The 20,036-nt window shown below is 39.0% G+C and overlaps 1 protein-coding gene across 2 annotated transcripts in view; it reads left to right on the plus strand.

The window, feature by feature from the left end:
- The window catches only part of ACYP2 (acylphosphatase 2), a 150,834-nt gene that overhangs the window by 39,309 nt on the left and 91,489 nt on the right, over positions 1-20,036 (plus strand). The gene's annotated exons all lie outside the window — the stretch shown is intronic.

Raw genomic sequence — 20,036 nt, forward strand, 5'->3', positions numbered from 1 at the left:
ACAGCTCCAGTCGGTAATTTCCGCAATGACTGTTCCAGGGCCAATTAACGTGTGTAGCATCATTTGGGCTAATGCCAAATGGTCACTGTGTTCTTGAGTTCTTCAGTCCTTCTGTGGTGTTCTTCTTAACTTGTTGGGTCTGCCCAGCTCTTATTGGTTTCTGTAAATTTGTGGTCATGCCTGTGAGACCCTTTCCCTTCTTCCAACCTTTCATTTCTTTCTCTCTTTCTCCCTCATTTGACAGCACAGGCGAGCATGCACACAAGCAGGGGGAGTGGCAGGCTCGCTGCAGAGCAGGGAGCCCGATGTGGGACTCAATCCCAGGACCCCGGGATCACGAACTGAGCTGAAGGCAGACATTTAACCTACTGAGCCACCCAGGTGCCCCCTCCAACCTTGCATTTCTAGAATATGGGCATCACTGATATAAATACACACATAATTTTATTTGGCCCTTATATCACAAAACTTGCTAGGCAGTCTTCAGCCTCTAGGAATTGGACTTCAAACTAGGTGTAGGCTCCCAGCTATATCTGTGTTCCTCTAGACATTTTTGACAAACAGCTCACAGGAAAGGCCCACAAAAATTAATAGTTTTTTTTCCTCTAAGGCAAACTACTGCCTTGTGTTTTTCTAAGTTAATTTTGTTTTTCAATAAAATAACTGCCCTTGTTTTAAAAGTCAAAGAGTGCTAAAAGTAACGAATAGCAGCCTCCCCTCTCCAAACCATCCCATCCTACTCCTCAACAATTGTTTTAATGATTTCTTTGGTGTTCCTTTGAATTTCTAAATAATATACTTAAAGTATAAAGTATATAGATTTCTATTGACTTTTTATTATGATCGATGAATCTGTTGATGTGTTATTATGATAGATGAGGCCGTAACTCTGTTACACTGCTTATACCACACTTAACTTTCCTCATTCCCGCAGCGTGTCTCTATCTGACTTTGGGTTAAATGAATCAGCAGTCAGTTTTTATATTCAGAGATCTCAGTGTTCACTGTTAGGTGAGTAGTCTATTCCCCAGGAATATACTTGTGAGCCCTTGGGAGGCTAGCCTTGCAGGTGCCTGTAACTTGCCTCCCCTTCTCTTCTTTTTTCTCTTTTTCTTTTCTTTTCTTTTTTTTTTTTTTAAAGATTTATTTATTTTAGAGTGCACGCCCGAGAGAGTGTGCGGCAGGGGAAGAGGGGGAGGGAGAGAGAGAATCTTAAGCAGACTCCACTCAGAGCACGGAGCCCATTGTGACCTCCATCTCCCAACCCTGAGATGATGATCCACGCCAAAATAAAGAGTCGCTCAACCGACTGAGACCCCCAGGCACCCCTTTTTCTTTTAAAGCCTGGGAGGGGCTACAGCTGTTTTTCATCCTCCTAAGTAGCCCCCAGGGAGGAATCTGGCTCCAGTTTTTATCTCCTTTTTATAATTTGGTGATACTTAATGGTATTTGATTGTCAGTTATATACAGTTGGCAAACTTCTACCCCCAAATCCAGTTACATTTTACTAAAAACACTTTTTAGAAAACCTTTTCTTAGAGCGTGCACGTGTACATGCAAGTGGGGGACTGGGAGCAAGAGAGAGAGAATCTTTTTTTTTTTTTTTTTTAAAGATTTATTTATTTATTTATTTGACAGGATAGAGACACCCAGCGAGAGAGAGAACACAAGCAGGGGGAGTGGGAGAGGAAGAAGCAGGCTCATAGCAGAGGAGCCTGATGTGGGGCTCGATTCCACAACGCCGGGATCACGCCCTGAGCCGAAGGCAGACGCTTAACCGCTGTGCCACCCAGGCGCCCCAAGAGAGAGAGAATCTTAAGCAGATTCCATGCTGAGTGCAGAGACCAACACGGGGCTTGATCTCAGGACCCCGAAATCATGAGCTGAAATCAAGAGTCAGACACTTTACCGACTGAGCCGCCCAGGTGCCTCCAAAACACTTTTTGTCATAGACCAGACATCATCTCTTTGATGGGTGGAAGCCTATTCATATCTCTGGCTAGATTTTGAAAAGTCTTGAGAGCAGGGATACTGAATAGGGGATTTGAGAAGGAAAGGTTAGGATTCAGACAAGCCACAGGAAGGAGGGTATGTCTTTTATATTCTTGGTCTCTTAACTTTATCTGAAGCTTCTGCACTCCTGGAATGGAACATCATTATGCGGTCACGGTTAACCTTTTACTGCTCCTCTTCCAGAAGGAGCCTGTTAGGGGAGTGGAGCAGTTGCATGAGGCCGAGCGTGCTGGCTTTCGAAGTTTATGGGCGGATCTCCTTTTCCCGTTTCCTGCTGGCTTTCCTTCGTTTCTGCTCTGCACCAGCCCCAGATATGGGCCCTTTAAGTGTCACAAAACTACTTAAAAGAACCATAAAGATACAGGAGCTTAGTTTTCAGTCACAAGTGGCCTTCTCACACTGAAGATAGCAATTAGGATAGGAAATGTCGTAGAAGGACGAGCTGATGGTTTCCTATCTATTGAGAGGTTTCATTTCCAATGACCGAATTTATGAAAAACAAGTAACTTTAGCTGCCAGGAATTTTTCTTTGCATAAATTGAGCAGACTCTCTTGGTGTCGCTTGTGGTTATGTAAGAATTGCAATGTGTTCATGGTTGCTAAATATGTTACTACCCTGCTGGAGAGCAACAGTGCCGTTTCTTTGTTCGTGAAGGTCCGTTTTCATGAGTAGAAGAATTATAAACAAAGTTAAGTGGAGAACTTAATTTTATTTCATGTAAGATTTCTTCACCCTTGAAGTTAGTGATTCTGAAAATCTGAACAGGAAAATTTAATAATAGACTAAGTAGATCTAAGCTTCTTTGGAAGTTAGACTTGTCAATTCTATTTTTGGTTTCTTAGGAAACAAGTTAAAAACAGCTTTTTAGGCCTTAATACATTTCTAATTACATTTCTTCTCTTTTGTGAAACTTGTTTATCTTAAAAAAGGTGCTGAGTTCCTTATACTCATAGGAGTATTGGTTTTAAAAATTGATATTCCCGCCGACCATACTCATTAAAAACATATGTAAATGTTTGCAAAGGGATAACACAAAAGTCCTATATTTTAAGTAAAGCTTTTCCCGTTGAAGTTGAGTATGATCACGTGCTTTTACTTGTGAACTACCGTTGTAGCAACTGAAGTGATGGCCTGGGTTAAATTTCTTTCCTCTCCCCAGATCCACAACACACAACAGTATATATAACCCGTGATGGTGGATGGGTGTGGAGACAAAGTCAGCTTCCACTCCTGCACTAGGAACACTGGGCCGGACTGGTGAGGGGGTGGCGAACTGCACTGCCCTCAGCCCTCGGCTCCGCTGTCTGGAGTTGGTAGCTTGTGGACCTAGCATGTTGCAAGGCTTACTTGTTACTTTAACTGATGTCCACTGAATTGCTCCCATCATTTCCAGACACTTCAGAGATGAAGAGAGGAAGGAAAGGGTAATTTTGCAGCCTCTTTTGGGAGTGTGAGTGGAGGGAAATGGTGCAAACTCTCAGCCTGTCTGCCATGGCGACGCCGTGTCTTTGACATTGGCCAAGTGGCAGTTACTAATGACTTCAGCTGTGCTCACCAAGTTTCAGGGAGATTGTTAGCGTCCCTGACAAGCTCTGAAGGCATGGGGAGTACATATGCTGTTCTATCACCTTCTCCCCGTTGGCCATCCGCCTGCTCCGTTGGCCTCTTCTTGCTCCCTAATACTGCAAGCTTGGAGGGTCCCCATCTTCACAGGGTTATCCCCTTGTCATTTAGTGCTCCATTCAAATATCCCTTCCTCAGGTTTGTGGGGCATTCCATCTAAGTAGGCCTGGTGTCGCTCTCTGTCACCTTAGCCTTATTTTCACCATGGCACTTACTGCCGTTGGGTATTTTTGTGTTTGTTTTTCTCTATCTCCTTTCAGAATCTAAGCTCCGTGAGAATTGAGCATATATTCTGGCTGGTTCAATGGTATATCACCATTATCAAGGGAAGGGTTTCAGCATTTTTTTTTCCTGTAAAGGATCAGATAACAAGTATTTAAGGCTTCATGGGCCAAATAGTCTCTGTCACAACTACTCAACTCTGTCATAGCTCAAAAGCAGCCATAGGCAATAGGTAAACAAATGAATGAAGTTGTGTTCCAATAAAACTTTATGGACACTGAAATCTAATTTTGCATAATTTTCGTATGTCATTAGTCTTTTTTCTTAACCTTTTTTTTGTAAGCTTTATGTACTTATTTTTTAATATATGCTCTAATAAAATAGTCAAAATAAGCACTTGCCTTCCCAATACTTTATACTATATATATATAGTATATATATATATACTATATATATAGTATAGTTTTTTTTTTAATTCCAGTATAGTTAACATATGGTGTTATATTTGTTTCTGATGTATAATATAGTGATTGAGCAATTTGGTACATTCCTCAGTGCTCATCATGATAGGTGTAATCTTAATCCCTATCACCTATGTCATCCAGTCCTGCACCCATCTCTCCTCAGGAATGATCATCATTTTGTTCTTTGTAGTCAAGAGTCTGTTTATTGGCTTGTCTGGTTTTTTTCTTTGTTCATTTGCAAATTCCACAAGAAGTGAAATCACATGGTATTTGTCTTTCTCTAACTTATTTCACTTAGCATTAGATCCATCCGTGTTGTTGGAAATGGCAAGATTTCATTCTTTTATATGGCTGAGTAATACTCTGTTTATATATGTATATATATATACACATAATTACATCAAATCTATATTTACTCATCTGTCACTGGGCACTGGGCTGCTTTCATAATTTGGCTATTGTAAATAATGCTGCAGCCTTAACCTTTTTAATCCCTAAAAACCATTCTTGCTTGCGGGCTAGACACAAACAGATGGCAGGTCAGATTTTGCCCTCAAGCTATAGTTTCCTGACCCCTGATGAAGAACATTGATCAGCCAACACTTATTACAATTTATTACAATGAATGAATTGGTAAAGTAGAATGAAAGGGATTTTTACATGAAGAAATCAATATATTTACTCCAAAAAATAGAATGTGAAAATATTCTTGTAAATGAATTCTGAATAAATAGATTGTTCTAGAAGGATAAAAATAATACCCACTCTTTCAGTGTCTTCTGGATTTGGCCTGGCTAACAAAATACGTGTTGCGAATTGAGTCTCAGTCATTTAGACATGCACGACTCTTGTGTTCTTTCTGGTGAATAATGATAGCTCTCAGAGGGGTGGTGTGGCTACCCACTCTCACAAACTTGCTACCAGTAATAATAACAGCAGGTTTCAGGCAGAATTCAGGCACACATACAGGGTTTTATTAAGCATTCATCAGCAAGTAGCCAAAAGCAGTTCATTCAAACTTTATATAAACCCAGTGGAATTCCAGTGCCCTGTTCTTGTAAGTGCTTTGACTTTATCTCCTATGCAAAGTTTATTAAAGACAGACATTACATTCTCAGGGCAAAAAAATCATGCAGCCACAACTCCTCTGAAACCAGTAGTTCGTATGGGACCAGTTACAGAACCAAACCCTCATGTTATCCCTAATAGTAAATGTGATAAGTCACTGTTTTATACTATATTTGTACAAAGAGTGTTTCTAAGCCATTTGAGCTAATCCACATACTTTGAATACCTTTAATTTCACCAGTGATAATTAATTTTGAACATTTGTCATGCCAGTGAACAAGTCACCAATTCACCAGTAAAAACTCGTTTTTGATAAAAGAGCAACTAGGTAGCCAAGTGTCCTTTATTGGTGTGAACAGCAGAAGGATTTTTTGTAGGAACGGCCTCAGAAACGTTGTCTTTTTTATAACCTCAACTGACCGCTCTGTACTGTGATTCTTTTATTTTTTCTTTAAAGATTTTATTTATTTGACAGAGAGACAGCGAGAGAGGGAACACAAGCAGGGGGAGTGGGAGAGGAAGAAGCAGGCTCCTAGCAGAGAAGCCTGATGAGGGGCTCGATCCCAGAATGCCGGGTTCATGCCCTGAGCCGAAGGCAGACGCTTAACGACTGCGCCACCCAGGCGCCCCAGTACTGTGATTCTTGATAGCAAGTTACCTGACCAGCCCCAGCATTTAAGGTTAAACTAAGTGGCATCTGCTTCCTGTCACACTGATGATACTGAAGTGGTAACAGACTTTGTAACAACAGCCCATGCCCTCCGTCCTTACCCCATCCAACAGAATGGGTAGCTAAGGGCACCAAGCTTCTTTCCCATCCATCTGCATCCCAGTGAGGATTATAAGAATTACAAGGGAAGGGGAAGAGAAATATTTATTGTAACTTTTACAGGCATATTAGTTCCCACACAACAGCAGCTCTCCAGCATTGCCCGCGCTGGGTGCTTCACCCTCTCTGGGTGGTTTCTTCTATCCCTCCTTGGTACATTGTAAGTAGTCACTTAGCACGGTCATCCCATTCGAGTGTACCATCTCTTCCTTGGAAGGACCATGACTGATGCAAAGATGAGCAGAGAGCATTCCCCACTTCTTAAATATTCTTCTAAAACAGGATTTTTATTGGCCATGTGAAATTCTGTCGCGTAGACTTCCCCATGTTTCTCAAACTAGTTCTCTGTTTGTTGAAGTATATATACTGATTTTTATCATGATACATCAAAGCATGTATGGTACCATGAAAAACTCCCCATAAACACATTTTTAAATGTTTATTATGAACAAAGCATAAAGCTTGAGTTGTTTATTGAATAGTGACAAGAGATTTGTTCTAATCCATCTGGTTTGTTTTATGTAGTGTTTATAATGACAAAGAAATGTATTTTCGGGATGGTTGGCTGGTTGTACTGTCCTCTATGGCTACCACAGAATAAAGCACGGCTGTGGCCCAGATCCACAAGTTCAAGTTCCTTAATTCTGGGCTCTTAGAACAGTTGAACTGATTGGTGGAAATAACATTTCTCCTTGAGTTGAGATTTTTTCTGTTTTCTGGGCCAGGCTTTGTTTGGATGCTGGATAATGGACTAGGTGACCTTTTTATGTTCCTTATGTGCTCATGATTCTAGAAAAAATAAGATTTGAAAGAATATAGTCTGATCATGTAGCTTGTGTAGGAATAGTGCCATATTTGAAAGCAGTAAGAGTAGGGTTTTAGTCAGGGAGTAGGAGACAAAGGAGCCATATGCTCGTGCGAGCTGCTAGTTCTCTACGTTACTAGCTCACCCTGGGTACATTCTCTTTACTTAGGTTAATTTCCCTAGTTTTACAAAAATCACTTCAGCCCATTCAGTCATTCATTCAGTACATTCAAAAATACTCATTGAGCACCTCCGATGTTGTAGGCACCAGGCTATGGCTGTGAACAAGCTGGATAAATTGAACATTTGTCATGTATACCCTGACATCTCTCAAGGGAGTTGGATATTAATAAGTAAACAAATAAGATAATTGCGAATAATGACAAGAAGGAGCTATACAGGATGACGGGGGTAAATGAGGTAGGGCACTTAGACGGGATGGTAAGGGGTAAGGCCAAACTCATTTTGTCACAAAAGTTAGCACCCTAGAATGGAATGAGGGAGTCAGACGGGGACCTGGCTTCAGGACCTTTGGCAAATTCTTCACCCTCTCAGAACGCTTTGACAGCCTGAAGATAATGATGCCTATAGTAGTTACAGAATTAAAGTTCCTGACACTGCGAGTATTATTTTCGGTCAGGCAGGCCAGGAATAAATGTTAATTTTCTTGTTAAAACTCTTAAATATATTCTGAATTCTATAATATCCATTTTCCAATGATCTAACTTGAGAAAACTCTTCTATACATATTTGAATCAATTTAATACATCAAATATTTACTGAGCACCTACTGTGTACCTGTCCATGGTCATCCATTATGGCAAATGAAATAGACACCGTGCCTGCCTTATCAGAGGTCGTCTGATGACCCTATTTGTCTGTGACTGACCAGGCAGTTACCACTGCTTCTCCTGACTAGTAGTCCGGTAGGCACATTTCGTGTTCAAATTTTGTTGTGGTTGTGAAATGAAATAAACACGTACAAAAACTGCATAAAACATGGGCTATAAATCTTAAAATCTGATGAGCCCTCTCTTACAAAATGCTTATGTGCCAATTATAAACTTCTGTTCCTCCATGAAAAAGAACAAAAGAAACAGAAAAATAGAAGGTAACATTTATGACCACCATTTGCTGCCCGGACAGCCTTGCTTCTGGGTTGTGTCAGACTTGGGGGAACAGAACCAGCATGCAGTCATGCAAAGTCACACAAGTGGCAGTGACTTCAAATTTTGAGCAGTTGATCCAATTGGGAATTGTGGGGTGTGTGTGTGTGTGTGTGTGTATTTTTTGGTTTGTTTTGGATTAGCATTTGTATATAGTGGTGTGCACATTGGTGCAGACCCAGATTCCCCAGAACTTGCCAGGGAGAACTGGCCATCTAGTTCTGGAAGCACCTCATATGGAAGGGACAAAGAATATATTAAGCCAACATCAAAATGATATTTAATGGCGAAATACTAAAGTCAAATCCATTTCAAGGTCTGAACAAGATATGGATATCTGCTTTTACCACCACTGGACCCTGACTTGAGAGTTTAAGGTAATACAATAAAAATAGAAGATACAACAAATTTGTGAAGCAGGAGACAGGATTATCACTATTTGCCTTTTATATCATTGCTTACCTAGAAAATCCACAAGAACCAATAGAAAAATTAATGGAATTAATAAGAGTTCATTAAGAGTGAAGATACAGGGGTACCTGGGTGGCTTATTCCATTAAGCATCTGCTTTTGGCTCAGGTCATGATATTGGGGTCCTGGGATCGAGCCCCATGTAGGGCTCCCCACTCAGCGGGGAGTCTGCTGCTCTGTCTCTGCCCCTACCCTAGCTCGCGCTCGTGATTTCTCTCTCTCTCTCTCTCATAAATACAAACATACATACATACATACAGAAGATACAAAATGAATTTGAGAAATTAAGTACCTACCTTAGATTTCAGTGTAATTTTAATTTTGTTAACTGCCAGCATTTTTTTAGAGAATCTCCCCTGATCCACTCCGTGTAACCCTGCCCAGTCCCAGATACAGGGAAGGGTATGAGATGTTGCCAGGCTTGTCATGACTCCACATTCCCTGGGTACCATGATATGTCTGGGGGCGAGCATATGGCCCAAGCAGTACTAATAAGAAATGCTGAGAGAGCCCACCTTCTACTAGGACTGCATGGTCAGGAGAGGACGGGATTGTCAGCAGTCATCCTCCCCTAGCAACATCATTCGGTCCCTGGATCCAGCCATGACTAGGCCACATTAAAACTTCAGACCAGGTCCTCGCCTAATCGTTGCAGGGTCTGGATGAGAGGAAAGATGGAGGCCCACAAACCATGTGTTTCTATGTGGAATTTTAGATTAAGCTATTAAATAAAATGTTTTACCTCCCTACCTTGATAAACCTTCCAGTACAACAGAATTAAAAATGCAAATCAGAATTGTAGAACTGTGCTGTCTACATGACAGTAAGCTGGCAAAATATAAAAATGATTGCATTAAATAATTATCATGCAAACCTGGGTGTGCTTATCAGGGGTCAGAATTTTAGGATGAGTACTGATATAAAATAACATGAGTCATAATTCTACAAAATATATTTCCCTTACATTTTAGCAAAATCACTAATATTGTGATCAATAATTTTTGTTCTGTCTATAGTAATGATCTAAAATATTTAAAAATGTAATTACATTAAAAATGTACTCAACTGAATATTTCATCAAAAATGTAAATTAAAGCAATTGCAAAAATTTGAAAGATTAAATGTTTTTTTTTTTTAATTTTATTTATTTATTTGACAGAGAGAGACAGCCAGCAAGAGAGGGAACACAGTCAGGGGGAGTGGGAGAGGAAGAAGCAGGCTCCCAGCGGAGGAGCCTGATATGGGGCTCGATCCCATAACGCCAGGATCACACCCTGAGCCGAAGGCAGATGCTTAATGACTGTGCCACCCAGGCGCCCCTGAAAGATTAAATGTTCTAATACATATTTTTTAAGTTATTTGAGAGTGAGACAGCACAAGTGGGGAGAGGGACAGGGAGAGAGGGAGAAGCAGACCTTCCACCAAGCAGGGATCCCCACGTGGGGCTCGGTCCCAGGACCCTGAGATCATGACCTGAGCTGAAGGCAGATGCTTAACCAACTGAGCCACCCAGGTGCCCCCTCTAATACATTTTCTAAAAATATTATTTATTCCCTAAAATATTTAGAATTATCTAAAAATTAAGTCATTTAAATAAATGAAGAATTAACATCCAATCTTTTGAAAATTTAATCTTATATTTTCATGAAAATAAAACCATTCTTAATTAGGAGCAGGGTCTGTCTCAAAAGTCACGGTTGGAGAATATTTAGAAAAAGTTGCTTTTTAATTTTGAGGACACAGGGAAAGAAGTGTGGAGAAATATTTTCCAGGGGCCTGAATAGTGTTAGTCACAAGAGTGGCTGTTGAGCATTACAGGTTGCATTTGTCACCTCTAAGTGTCACTTCCTGAGTAACAGGGACTCGTGCATTATTTAATACATGTATTTATTAGTATACTTTTTTTGTGGGGGGGCCTGGTAGAACGTGAGGCCAGATCAAGAACCCTCTTGCTTGTGTTGAAGGGTAGTACTCTCTAGGACTTGGCAGTTATGTAAACCAGCAAACTTTCCTACAACTATGTAGAAAATATAACAAAATGAGATCCCATTCATAATAGAATCTTAAATAAAAATTATCTGGCATTAGGTAGACGTAGGAAATAGATACATGTATAGTATGTCTATGAAGAAAACCACAAGCCCTTACCAAGATACATGTTAGAAAAGCAGAAAATTTGAATAAAAAGGGAGAGGTGGTATGTCTTTGGATAAAAAGTCTCAAAATTATAAAGATACCAATGCATTTAAAATTAATGCACTTGAACAATTCTAATTGTAGTGAAAGTTAAGACTGTCTCCTCAATACCCATTCCAGGCCAAGTTTATGGGTGTCTCTCATTTATCCAAGGAAATAATTTTAATCCTGTTTTTCTTAGTTGTGATTGATCACAAAAGAACAGGTGGGGTGACACGATTCAGGCTAACGGCACACAGCAAACAATCCTGGTGACTCCGGTCTTCAGCGGGCTATCAGTGAGGATGCAATGGTCCAGGTTGTCTCCGGCAGCCTTCCTACTTCCACGAGGAGACGTAACTCTAGGGTGAACTTGACCCTATTAGGGTAGCAAAGCTGGAGGCTGAGAGATGGGGATGCATGGGTTATTAATGACACAGAGGGGCCATTGTTTCAAACAATGCTGAAATTTTATCTGCTTTTGGATTCATAGTTATGAACACCAATCAATTCCTTTATTGTTTTCACGTCTTTGAATTGGGCTTTCAGGGTTTTGCATCGTAGAGCATCTTAACTAATATAGTCCTCATTATCTCCCACGGATGTTTTTTTAATGAAATGAGAAAATGCTTTCCAGACTGATCTGGAGGAATGAAAAATGTAAAATCCTTCAGTAATCTTAGCAGTGCAGTACTAATCCAAGTACATTAGTTAGGTCAGTGAAAGAGAATAGAAGTTCAGAAACAGACCCTAATGCATCCACTTACTATATGAGGAAGATAGATTATGTAATAAATAATCCCGAGACCATGGGTAACTATTTAGAAGAATGTTATCTTCTTCCTCCTACCGGGTAAATACTAGCTAGATTAAGAGTCGAATGTGTAAAAGATGAAACCATTAAAGAACTAGAAGAATATATAAGTACCAAATACCTACATTGGAGTTAGTGAGGGCCTTATAAACTGACAGGCAAATAAAATGTAAAGGATACATAGGGTAGATCTGAAGTGTTCAGAACTTCCTATGCCAAGGAACACCATAAACAAAAATGATGGGCAAAAGGTAAATTGTTTAAAAATAGCTAAATGATGTATGTTGTGAATATAAGATAATATTAAATATTTGACTAAAACATTGCCTGAAAAAGTCCAAAGGGGAAAAAAAAATGGCCAGGTAGTTCACAAAAAAGAAATTGATCAGCAAATACATGCCAAAGGTTTAATATCCCTAGTAGTTAAGCACATTCCATTTAGAGAGCTTTTCCCCACCGTCAGATTGGCAAAGATTAAAAAAGAATACTAGCACAGCATCTGAATGAGCGTGAATACACGTATATCAGTATGGGGTGGCCAGCTACTCTTGCTCGGGAAAGAACTTTTTCCTTATTCTGGAAGTCTGGAAAGAACTTTTTCCTTATTCTGGAAGTCTGTCAAAATATCCTTTCTTTAATTAAATGCTTTTGATAGTAGATCATAGCTTTAAACGTTTTCCTAGTGTGCTTATTTTTGTTAGTCTATTTAATAAAGTACTCCTATTCCTATTCTTAATTTTTTAAAAAATTCAAAGGATGAAAAGTTGTCAACATTATGGTACTTTTCAAAATTAAGAAAAAAAAACAACCCAGCTGGTCTGTGAAATCCAAAATTCTGAGCACTGCTCAAAATATAAATATCGATAACATTCAGTTTTTATAGAGGTAAGGTTCTGACTCCAGCAAAAACCTGGGAAGTTGTTATTAGTAGACTTTGGTGTCACGTAATTAGTTAGATTTTGCCTTTTACAAGAAATGGAAGATGGGAATATTTTTAAAATAGGAGAAAGCTGGTCAATTAGTAGTCCTTATTTTGAAGAAAATTTCAGATGTGACTTAAACATGACAACAGACCTGATCACAGCTGTTCCCGTAACCCACATTGGGATGCAAGTTGAGGGTTTGGTTTAAATTGTTTTAAGACCTGTTGAGGTCTTTGCTGTCCTTTGAAGGAGGAAAAGAGGTCTGTATTCCTTGTTTATCAAGGTGTACTTTTCAGCTTTATTATAACAATATGGAAATAACACATACTGAATGCTTATGTATCTGTCGTCACATGAGTGTATTATCTCATTTAATTCTTACATTAGTTCTGTAAAACGGTAATTATTAACAAAGTTTGTTAACTGTTGAGGAAAGGGAAGTTTAGGGAAGGTGAAGGAACTTGTTCAACCTAATGCCCTTTATAGATGGTAGGACTTCCGAGCTCCCACTGGGGGCCTCCACTATGAGTTTGAATCATGAACCTAGTTCCTGAAAACCGGCACACTCAGGGTTAGTGCCCAAAGATAAAATGTATCAAATAAATGAAATTTTGTTTTCTGTTTGTTTCCTGGAAGAAACAATTTTGCTCAGGAGGGCAATTTTTCATTTAATAATAATTATGTGAGTTTATACTATCATAAAAATTAACCTCATATTTTGTAGCCTATAATATAGGCTGGAATGTAGCCTGGAATGATCGACAACTATTATTACACAAATAACACATTCTGGTGGAACAATGGCAGCAATTTATGTGTTTTGTAATTGCGTTGTTATTGTTGTCTTTCTATCTGCAACTGATAAATAGCCATAGATTCGAAAATAGTTGGTATTATGAATTTGCAGAAAATAGAAACATTCCCATTTACAATTCAGTTAAGGTTTGCTTTAAAATTACAGAGTAAGGGGTGCCTGGGTGGCTTGGTCAGTTAAGCAACTGATTTTCGATTTCTGCCAACGCCTGGATCTCAGGATTGTGAGATTCAGCCCCACATGTGAGATCCTGCTTGAGATTCTCTTTCCCTCTTTCTCTGCCCCCGCCCCCGCAATATAATAAAATAAACTTACAGCGTAAAATACTTCTTTGTTTTGCTTTTATTTGTACTATGTTCAAAAAGAGGGGCACCTCAGTGGCTCAGTCAGTTAGGTGTGGGATTCTTGATTTCAGCTCAGTCATGATCTCAGGGTCATGGGATCGAGCCCTGCCTCGGCTCAGTGCTGCTGGGTGTGGAACCTGCCTAAGATTCTCCTCTTCCTCTTTCCTCCCAAACCCCAGGTTTGAGCTCACTCTCTCTCTCTCTTAAAACAAACAAACAAAGATTAAAAACCAGAGTTTTAAATAGGCGTGATACACAAAACCTCAAGACTGATCATTTTTCACCCCATTGGCATTTTCTTTGGGAACACTGTGTAATGGCTTTTGGTCAGTGCTACAGGAAGACATCAATAATTGGAGATGAAAAAAATTAACTGTACATTTTTATTGAGTTAAATCTTGTGTGCAACCCAGCCTCTACATCCTTGAAGCATTTGATTCAAATCTTAAATGCACTGATTTTTTCCTCTTATCAGGAAGTCTGTATTATAATTACATATAAAGATAAAATACACATCCTCGCTATAGAGTTGTACTATCAATGTCAATGATTATTTTCCTCAACATTTAATTTTATTTTCTTTCCTATATTTTAATCTATTCACAAGTTCTGTTAAATTTTTTCTTTTCCCGTTGCTTTGTAATTTACAATTGATTTCTTTGTAAGTGTAATGTTTATTTCTACCTGCATATGAAAAATATTTAGGTTAGAAATGAATTACATTCTTTTATAAACCTTTATACCTTATTAAAATGCTATCCAGACAGTGGGTGCTTGCTCAACTGTGATATTACTTAATGTGTAAATATTCAGAGTTGGTATCACTAGTGAAAACTCTAGGAGCTATTTCAGGAAGTTGTATTTTCTGATAATGAATATTCAAGTGGAAGTAGAGAAAGAAAGAACCATGTGTTTTTGCTTGTTTGGGGCACCTCCCCAAACTAGGTCAGAAAAGAGACCTGAAAACACTGGCTAAACTGCATCAGTCTTTTCTTTTTAGTTAAATTTTGATCTTCACTGCACCTGGCATGCAGCTGTCTACAGGTGGACAAGTCTCTTCTCTTAGCCTTGTTAGCTCCTTTGGGAATGTTGTTGTCAGGGGTGGAGTGTTGGTTCCTGCGTGCTTCCAACATGGAGGTCTACACTCACCACAGACCGATTCAGCCAGTCTCTTGTACTGCAGATCTTCTCAGGTTCTTAGACTTCTTTGGCATGATAATCAACTGAGAGATGATATTTTACATATAGTTCCTTTGACATTCAGTTATCTTTCATGGCTACGGTTTGTAGGTTTAATCTCTTGAGTAAGTGTTAAGAATAGGTTTAGCTGCATGTCACAGAAAACCCAAGAAATTAATACTAGGTGAAACAAAGGGTTTGATTTTTTTTTCTTGGGTAAGAAAAGTCCAGAGACCTGCAATTCAAGACTCACTTGGCAGTTCCTTGGTCATAATAAGGTTCACAGACTCCATCCTCTAGGGCTCCTCAGAGTTGCAGGATGGCCCCCACAGCTCAGCTCTAAGTTGCCCAGGCAGCAAGAAGGAAGAAGGGGCAAAGGCAAAAGGGCATGCTTCCTGGCTTAAAAGCATTGTCTCAGGAGCCCCATTCAGTGATTTGTGCTGTATTAGTCACAAGAAAGGATGGTAAATAAATTCGTTGAGCTGGTCACATTGGCATATCAATTAAAATTGGGGTTCTGTTACGAAGGAAGAAGGGCAAAATGTGCATTACGTGGATGTCTAGAAACTTCTGCCACTTTTTGATATTTAACCCATTTTATTTTTAAGATTTGTCCTTTATTATCAAGTGAGCCATGGAGGTATGTTTCATGTGGTTTTGTTTCTGTGGTCAACATAAACAGACATTCTGTCAACACTTGTCTTCTTCTGATAGGATTATTTCAAAAAATTTTTTAGAGGTTTGATGAATTACATTAAATATTCATGAGGCTCCTGTTATAATCAGGATATTGTACTAGCCAGTGTTTCTCAACCTTGGCACTATTGACATTTTGGCCAGATAATTCTTTATTGTGAGGGAGCTGTCTGCACAGGCATCCCTGGCCTCTATCCACTAGATGCCAGTAATAGCTCCCAACTGTGACAATCATAATTGTCTCCACACATTGCCACGTGTTCTTTGGGGGGACAAAAACGTCTCCACTGAGAACCACTGTGCCAGAAGATAGCCCCACATTTATTTAAATTGCCTGTTTGGTTTCCTGTAAAAGCATGTCACTGTAGATTTTACTTTGTCGCTGCTTGTTATGAACAAAGTAGTATTGGTTGAATTTTTACTGTGTGCCAGGCACCAGGATGAGAACTCTACATATATTACCTGATGTAATCCTCTTAACAGCATTGCATTAAAAGTATTAATGATATTAGATAGTATCATTACCCCCATGTTACAGATGAGAAAAAGGAGTTTGGAGGATTTTTTAGCTTTGATTCCCCTGAGACCCAGGCTTGGGTGTGATTGATGGAATTGGGAGGCAGTCCCAGGAGGCAGTCATGGAGAACGGAGAGTGAAACAGGGAAGGAAAAACAGCCAATAAGCAATTGACATTGAGCTGGGGTCTGGTTACACCAAGGCCACCAGGGCACTCTACCTCCTGGGACCCTTTGAAGAGCAATGAAGAATGCATCTCAGAATTATTTCCCTTCCTTGTTTGCTGGGTTGGGAAGAGGCTGAGAAATGTCTCCCCTGACTCTTATTGGTTACCTCCAGGAGCAGTAACCTGCCTTCCTTTTCACTGATATTCACAAAGACCCAGCCAGTGTTCCCTAAAGGATTCTGTTAGTTTTCTATCACTATATAATGACTTACTACAAATTTAGTGGTTTATTTTTTATTTATTTTTAAAGATTTTATTTATTTATGTGTCAGAGGGAGTGAGTGCACACAAGCAGGAGAAGTGGCAGGCAGAGGGAGAAGCAGACTCCCCGCTGAGCAGGGATCCGATCCGAGGACCGTGGGATCGTGACCTGAGCCGAAGGCAGACGCTTAACCAACTGAGACACCCAGGTGTCCTAAATTTAGTGGTTTAAAACAACACCCATTTAGTAGTTCATAGTTTTGTAGGTTAGATGTCTGACATGGCATTGCTAGGTTCTCTGCTCAAGGTATCACAAAGCTGGAAACCAGGTTCCTGTCACTCTTCAGGCTCTGTGGAAAAATCTGCTTTCAGTGTTTTTGGTAGAATCCAGTTCCTTGCGGTTGTAGGACTGGGATCCTTACTTTTTTGCTGGCTGTTTTCTGGGGGTCACTTTTAGCTCTTAGGAGTGATATGATCCACTCCATCTTTTTTTTTTAAATTTAATTCCAATATAGTTAACATACAGTGTTATCTATTAATTTCAGGTGTATAATGCAGTTTCAACAATTCCATACATCACCCAGTGCTCATCACCACAAGTACACCCCATAATCCCCATGATTTCTTTCACCCGTTCCCCTTCCCCCCCCATCATCAGTTTGTTCTCTATAGTTGAGAGTCTGTTTCTTGGTTTGTGTGTGTCTCTTTTTTCCCCGTTTTTCTTGTTTTGTTATTTATTTATTTTGAATTTAAGTAGGCTCCATGCCCAGTGTGGAGCCTAATGCAGGGCTTGAACTCATGACCCTGAGATCAAGACCTGAGTTAAAATCAAGAGTTGGATGCTTAACTGACTGAGCCACCCAGGCACCCCTGTTTTGTTTTTTAAATTCCACATGAGTGGAATCATATGATCCACTCCATTTTTCAGCCAGCAACCATGCATGAAATCCTTTTCGTGCTTCAAGTCTCTGACTTCCTCTTCTGCCACTTAAAACAATTCATTGGTTTTTAGTATATTCACAAGATTGTGCAAGCATCATGACCACCTAATTGCAGAACGTTTTCCTCACTTCAAAAAGAAGTCCATTAGTGGTCACTCCCCTTTTCCCTGTAGCCTCAGATCCTGGCAACTGCTAACCTATGCTCTGCCTCTATGATTTGCCTGTTGTGAACATTTAGTATAAATGGTATCATACAGTATGTGCCCTTTGGGGTCCGGCTTCTTTCTAGGTTCATTTGTGTTGCTGCATGGATCAGTACTTCATTCCTTTTTATGGTTGAATAATATCCCATTGTGTGGCTTTACCACATTTATTTGTTCTTCAGTTGGTAGACATTTGGGTTGTTTCCTCTTTGGGCCCTTATGAATAATGATGCTATAAACATTCATGTGCATGGTTTTATGTGGACATAAGTTTTTAGTTCTTTTGAGTATGTTCCTAGGATTGGAATTGCTAAGTCCTTTTGGTAACTGTGTGTTTAACATTTTGAGGAGCAGCTGAACTGTTTCCTAAAGTGGCTACACCATTTTACAAAGCAGTGCATGAAAGTTCTGAGAGTTCTTCACATCCTCACCAACACTCATTCTTGTCTCTCTCTCTCTCTCTCTTTTTTTTTTTTTTGATAGGTATCCTAATGGGTATGAACTGGTATCTCATTGGGGTTTTGATTTTCATTTCCCTGGTGGCTAATGATGTTAACATCTTTTCATGTGTTTATTAGCCACTTGTATATACACTTGGAAGAAATATCTAATCTACATCCTTTGCCCATTTAAAAAATTGGGTTGCCTTTTTATTCCGAATAGTTTTAAGAGTTCTTTACATACATACTGTATTCTGGCTATTAGACCCTTATCAGATATATAATTTGCAAACATATCCCCCCTTTGTGTAGACTCCTTTCATTTTCTTTCTTTTTTTTTTTTTTTTAAGTTTTGTTTATTTAAGTAATCTCAACATGGGGCTTGAACTCCTGATCCTGAGATCAAGAGTCACACACTCTTCTGACTGAGTTAGCCAGCACCCCTCCTTTGATTTTTCTCGATAATGTCCTTTGAAACACAAAAATTTTTAATTTGATGATATCTGTGTTCTGTTGCTTGTGCTTTTCCTATTATTTATAGGAAACCTTGCTTATTCCAAAGTCAGGAAGATTTACACCAGTTTTTTCCTTCTAAGAGTTTTATGTATATATTTTGGGGATGCCTGGGTGGCTCGGTTGGTTAAGCATAGGACTCTTGATTCCTGAGATGGAGCCCTGAGGTGGACTCAGTGGGGAGTCTGCTTGAGGTTCTCTCCCTCTCCTTTTGCCCCTCTCCCCACTCACTCTCTCGCATACTGTTTCTCTAAAAATAAACACATCTTTAAAAAATACTTATTTTTTATTATATTAAGTAAACTCTTCCCCCAATATGGGCCTCACACTATCCCAAGATCAAGAGTCACGTGCTTCACTGACTGAGCCAGCCAGGCACCCTGAGTTTTATATTTTAAGCTCTTATATTTTGGTCTTTAATTCATTTTGAGTTAATTTTTACATACAGAATTTTACATATGGAATAAGGTTAGGGATCCAACTGCTGTCTTTTACAGATAGGTATTCAGTTGTCTCAACATCATTTGTTGACTCTTTCCCCATTGAATAATCTTGGTACCCTTGTAGAAAATCAATTCATCATAGAGAGATGAGCATATTACTAACTCTGTTCCATTTACCTGTATGTCTCCATATGTCAGTACCACACATTCTTCATTACTGGAGAGTCATAGTATATTTTGAAGTTGGACAGTGTGAGTCCTTCAGTTAAGTCTTCTTTTTCAAGGTTTTGTTTGTTTTTTTTTTGTTGTTGTTTTTTCTTTTTCTTTCTTTCTTTCTTTCTTTCTTTCTTTCTTTCTTTCTTTCTTTCCTCTTCTTCTTCTTCTTCTTCTTTTTTTTTTTTTTTTTTTTTGGCTATTCATGGTCTCCTGAAATTCAGTGTGAATTTTAGGATCAGTTTGTCCATTTATGCAAAAAGTAGTTGGAATTTTAATAGGAATTTTACTGAAACTATAGATCAATTTCAGGAGTATTGACATATTAACAGTATTAAATCTTTCAGTCAGTGAACATGAGATGTTTTTCCATTTATTTATGTCTTTAATTTCTTCCAACAGTACCATGTAGTTTCTGGTGTATTGTCTTGCATTTCATTTGTTAAATTTATTCCTAACATATTCCTTTTGATTCTACTGTGAACGTAACAGTTTTCTTAATTTCATTTTCACATTTTTCACTGCTAGTCTATAGAAATACAACTGATTTTTAATTTGATCTTAACTCCTATGACCTTATTGAATCCATTTGTTCTAATAGTTTTTTAGTGGCTTCCTTATGATTTTCTACATACAAGATCATGTCATCTGCAAATAGAGATAATTTCACTTCTTCCTGTCCTGTCTAGATGAATTTTATTTCTGTTTCTTGACTAATTGTCCTCGCTAGAAC

Source organism: Ursus americanus, chromosome 7 (genome assembly GCF_024610735.1).
Source record: "Ursus americanus isolate L20-20 chromosome 7, mUrsAme1.1.p, whole genome shotgun sequence".
In the NCBI taxonomy this organism is placed as follows: domain Eukaryota; kingdom Metazoa; phylum Chordata; class Mammalia; order Carnivora; family Ursidae; genus Ursus; species Ursus americanus.